We start from the raw sequence: 6000 nt of genomic DNA on the forward strand, positions 1-6000 counted from the left end.
ACACCAAACAATTCAATGGAACGTATGGATGCGACTTCTGTTTCCATGTTGGTGGTGCCAATTATTCATGTACAACCCCTGAACCAGAGCTTAGGACTGAGGCAAAACACTTCATGCATGCTATGGCTGGAACAGAAAAGGAACCGGTAATGGGTGTCAAAGGCCCCTCACCACTAATGAAATTACAGCATTTCCAAATGATAAATGGTTTCGTGCCTGACTACCTGCATAGCGTTTGCCTTGGAACCACCCGCCAGCTAGTGAAGCTGTGGTTTGAGTCCACCAACCATGGCAATCAGTGGTACTTGGGCCCCCAAAAAAAAGCCATAGACAAACAACTTATTTCAATCAGACCTCCTGTTGAAGTGAGACGGACACCAAGGTCACTGGATGATCGCAAATATTGGAAGGCCTCAGAGTGGAGATCCTTTCTTCTGTTTTATTCATTGCCTATTCTCAAAGGTGTACTCAAGACGAAATATTGGAACCACCTTTTTCTCCTAGTTTTTGGTGTGTACACACTTCTTCAGGAGAAAATTAAAGCATATGACATAGATCTGGCAGAGCGAGCACTGAATAAGTTCACTGTGGACTTCGAGAGGTTGTATGGAACTTGTAACATGACATTCAATGTGCATTTGATGTCACATCTGGCAGCGAGTGTCCGGAGCTGGGGACCTTTGTGGGCTACCTCAACATTCCCCTTTGAATCGTACAACGGTACCCTGTTAACGTTTTTCAATGGCACCACTCATGTGCCCATTCAAGTGGCAAAAAGATTTCTTAGGTGGAAAAGCCTCAATGGAAAAGCAAACCAGATCCTGAAAGAAGCCAATCCTAGCGTAAAATAATTGCTTTGTAGACTTCAAAACAGCAACTCCTCAACATCAAACACACCATCTTGAAGAAGTAAGAGTTTTTGGAAAGCCTACGGAGGGTCGGGTAAATGTACTACAAAAGCTTGCCATTCAACATCTTTTTGGGGTCACTGTAAAAAGTTGTCTGTTTTACCACCGTTTTATAAACAATGGCACCGTTTTCCACTCATCTAAAAATAAGATGCTAAAGAAGAAAAATAACTCCATTGTAGAGCTGGATAATGGAACATTCTGCACAATGGCAGCCTTTAAGTCAGACAATGAAGAACTGTCTTGTGTGTTGGTCAAAGAGCTGCACAAGAGCACAAATCAACTGCATAGAGACAGTACCTTAAACATCACATCATCACGATGGATTCAGGAAGTTTCAAAGACCAACAACATGTTTGCTGTAAAAGCAGAGTCTATTAAGAGAAAGTGTGTCATGGTTGAGACCAGGGAGAAACTTTATGTCATTCCTATACCAAATGAAGTGGAGAGAGACTAGCACTGCACAGTCTATGTTCTGTATTTATGCATGTTTATAAACGGTTCAGGATCCAACAATTTGCTGTTGTTATTTCTATTTGTTTTAAAGTACAGTTAAACATTTAAAAACAAGTATATTACAAGTGTAATGTTAAGATGTATGTTACTAATAGCATCCGGGAACATATTCATTTAAAAAAGTAAACTAAAGCAAGCTTTAAGTATAAAAAAAAATCAGTAAATTTCTTCAGCCTTATACTATAAATGCACTGATGAAATGCGTACTTTTACGAAGTAGTACTTGAGTGAAAGTTCAATACAATAGGCATTAACATACTTACAAAGATATATACTTGAACATATTTTAAATAGTTTTTGTGAAAAGTATACTTTTAATAAGCATATTATAGTATATCTTAAAATAAGTGCATATTGAGGATAATTAGCTATGAATATACTTTAAAAGCACTTAAAATATAATAATTAACAATATGTTTAACATTAAATGTACTTAAGTTAAACTAAAATTAAACAGTATATGAATAGACTTTTGAAAAGTACATTTTTATTTAATTAAATATATATTTTTGTTTAGTACACTTTTAACAAATGTGTTAAATGACAAATTAATTCATGTTGACATTTAATGTGCATTGTAGAAATATATTTTTGAATGCACTCTGATTATATTTGCTAAATATATTTTTGCAAAAAATGCATTGTTAGTATGCTTTGACAAAAGTTCAAATTGACAATTAACATACTTATTGTGCTAAAAGTATACTTTAGCACAAAAAAAATAAAATAAAAATTTCACTTGGGCACCTCAGAAAATATTTGTCTCCAAGTACCACCATTATGACTGATGTTAAATTAGAGTCTTACTTCAGATTATTTTTCCAGTTTTGTTTTCAATCCCACTGTATGTAAAGAACTTTGTGAGATCACTCTGTGAGAGGTGCTACATAAATAAAATGTACTTACTTACTTGCATCATAGATGACAACATGGAGGAGCACAGTGCCCCCTGGTGGAGACTTCATAGAGTGACAACAACCACCTTCATCTCAACACAGCCACTGTAGATTGACTACAGAGACAGAGAGTTGGGGGGGGGATCCTGCAAATCACCATAAGGCTTTGAGGGAGTAAAACATGCATGCTATAGCAGGTCAAATGTGTTGTAGAAATGATGACATGTTGATGTGTGGAGAGAGATTTTCTAACGTGATGTGTGAGTATTGTCATGGCATGGCAGTCGTATCTGTCACTCACATCAACACTGAATTTAACACAGGAAAAGACAGTGAATTTGTCGTAGGATCGAGCTCATGCCTCCCATGCCTTCGTCTCTGTGCCATATATCCTGTATGAGCTGATGGCTGCTGCCCTGCACTGTCGGGTTGTCTGTGCCCTTAGTTATATAAGCCAGCACTGTGTGCCCGGGCATTTAAAACATATACGCCTGTTACTCCACCACACTTGACAGTGTCAGTGGGAATTAATGAAGTGAACTACAAAGTACGTTGGTGAATGTTTTCTGTAGGTGTCCCTTATATCTCCTCATAGAAGGTGGCAACCCTACGTTTGTAATATAACTGAACACCCCAATCCACTCCCCCTGAACACCACTTTTCCTTGCTCTCCAGGTGAGTACTCTCTGTAAGTACTCAAGGAAATATGTCTGAAAAGACGAGACACACACACACACACAAACACACACACACACACACACACACACACACACACACACACACACACACACACACACAGACACACACACACACACACACACACACACACACACACACACACACACACACACACACACACACACTTATACTGTTTACGTTGGCTCAGATTCATACCCGCGGGAACTAGGGGTGCTGCCCCCCCCCCCCTCCCCCAGGAGGTTGAGGACGTTAGAATAAACGAAAAAATTAAATGAAAAAATACAAACCTCTGTCACGTTATTCATATAAATAAAAAATGGGACTGGGTTGGCGAATAAAAGAAAACAGGCCTATTGGAGAAAATAGGCCTAATTTAGAAATGCAATTTATATTCTTAAACCACACCTTTTTGTCTCCGCCAGGCCGAAAGGCATGGCGAGAGAGTATGTTTTACCCCTTGTCCGTCCGTCCGTGTGTGTGTGTGTCCGTGTGTCCATCTGTCTGTGAACAGCTAATCTCCCTGCGAAACTATGCAAACACACTCCCTGGATGCCAATTCAGAGCCTCTGCCCCAATCTTTTTACATCTCCCTGTTATAGCGCCACCAGGAGGCCGATTTGTGCAAAACCCATTTTTTGATATTACTCCTACAGATTTTATCCAAACATCACGCAAATCGGTACACAGTATCTCTATATTCATGTGATCAACACGGATCTGTCTGATTTTCCATATTCCATCCTGATTGGCTAAGGTTGGCTTCCAAAGCAGGATTGGTCCATTTTGAACTAAATGCCTCAAATCATGAACGCAGCTTGCGATTTCCGTGAAATTGTACACGCACATTCCCACTAGGCCGAGGAAGAAATGCCACTTGAACATTTTCAAATCAGCCTCATGATGGCGCTATAAAAGCCCAATTTGCGTTTTTAACTGTAACTGCACCAATCTGCGTGAAACTTTGCACGCATACTCCCTAGAGGCCAAGGAAAAACATCTGCCCTGCATTTTTCACATTAGCCTTTCATAGCACCACCAGGAGGCCGACTTATGTAAAACACATATTTTGAGATTAAGCTTTCATATTTCATCAAAATTTTACGCAAATCGGTTTACATGATCTCTATAGTCATGTGATCAAGATGGATCAGTTTGATTTTTCATATTCCATCCTGATTGGCTAACATTGACATAAAAAAATTGCAGGAGTGGCCCGTTTTGAACAAAATGCCGCAAATCACGAACGCAGCGTCCGATTGCGGTGGAACTTTGCACGCACATTTGCACTACGTTGAAGAACAAACGCCACCCTTTTAACATATTATAGCGCCACCAGGAGGCCGATTTTTCTTTTTTACATTACTCCTACACATTTTGTCCAAACAGCATGCAAATCAGTACACATTATCTCTATAGTCAAGTGATAAAGATGGTTCCATCAGATTTTTTATATTCCATCCTGATTGGCAAATTCTGAACATTGCTGGCCCACAATAACCTACCTGACCTGTGCTCCGAGGAGCACTTTTTCTAGTTTGTTTTTATTATCATGATCGCGAATCAGCGTCTGCCGTCCGTCTGCTGTTTCCTCTTTAGTATTTAATTTACGTGCAGTAAAGTAAGCACAGGTTGTTCACAACATGGCACAGAAACACATTTCTGATGTCTTTGGTGGGCCCACATCAAAGAAAAGCACAGAAGCAACTAGCGTTGATACGTCAACCACCTGAATGTGTAAATGAAGAGCCTCAGACGGAGTCTATCGAGTTGTTGACATGACATGAGGAAATTCCAAAGGTTTCCAGACAGACACTGTCAGCTGCTCAATCACCCTCTATTGTTCAGTTAATTATACCTACAGTGTTGTACTGTAGTGTACTGTACTGTAACATTATTTATACTGAGAAAAGTGTTGTTGTACACACTCCCGTACAGACTTATCTATAGACCCCAGAGGAAGCAAAGAGGCTTTGCTTTCTATAGGCTTACAGAAACCAGCATGGGTTCACTTCGTAAAAAAATTAAACAAAGCACACCAAGTGTGAACATTTTCAAATCAGTCTCATGGTGGCACTATAACAGGCCGATTTGCGTTTTTACCTATAACTGCACTGATCTGTGTTAAACTTTATATGCACACTCCCTACAGGTCAAGGAAAAACCTTTGCCCTGCATTTTTTACATCTGCCTTTTATAGCGCCACCAGGAGGCCGACTTATGTAAAACATTTTTTTTATATTACTCCTTCCCATTCTATCCAAATGTCAAATCGGTGATCACATGATCTCTATAGTAATTTGATTCTCAAGACGGATCTGTATGATTTTTCATATTCCATCCTGATTGGCTAAGATTCACATCGAAAGTTTGCTGTACTGCCTTGTTTTGAACAACATGCCGCAAATCATGAGCGCAGCGTCCGATTGCGGTCAAACTTTGCACGCACATTCACACTATGTAACATTGGCCTGTTATAGCGCCACCAGCAGCTCTAATTTGGCAAAACACATTTTCGGAACAAAATGCCTCAAATCATGAATGCAGTGTCCGATTGCCGTGCAAGGCCTAAGAAGAAATGGCACCCTTTTCACATTGGCCTATTATAGCGACACACAGAGGCCATAATAACCTACCTGACCTGGCGGAGACCTGTGCTCTGAGGAGCACTTTTTCTATTTTTTGAAAATGTATTTTACATACGGTAACATGTATCGGTTAATGGCATGAATGTAACAGGTACAATATAGAGCACTGAAGTCCTGTTGATATCCTCATTGGGGAATCTTAGATCGCTTCATATAAGAACTGTGTTCCAAAAATAAACACACCACCCTGGCGATTTTACTCATATGGATATGAAGCATCGACTGAAGGTGTAAATGTACACATTTACCAAAGAGTAACACAATATAAACACTAGAAACGAGTCAAACAACCCAAAGACTACATTTCCCATGAACGCGGCTGCTGTAGGGACAGTG

This window comes from Gymnoscopelus braueri (genome assembly GCF_963280865.1).
Source record: "Gymnoscopelus braueri genome assembly, contig: SUPER_20_unloc_1, whole genome shotgun sequence".
Lineage (NCBI taxonomy): Eukaryota > Metazoa > Chordata > Actinopteri > Myctophiformes > Myctophidae > Gymnoscopelus > Gymnoscopelus braueri.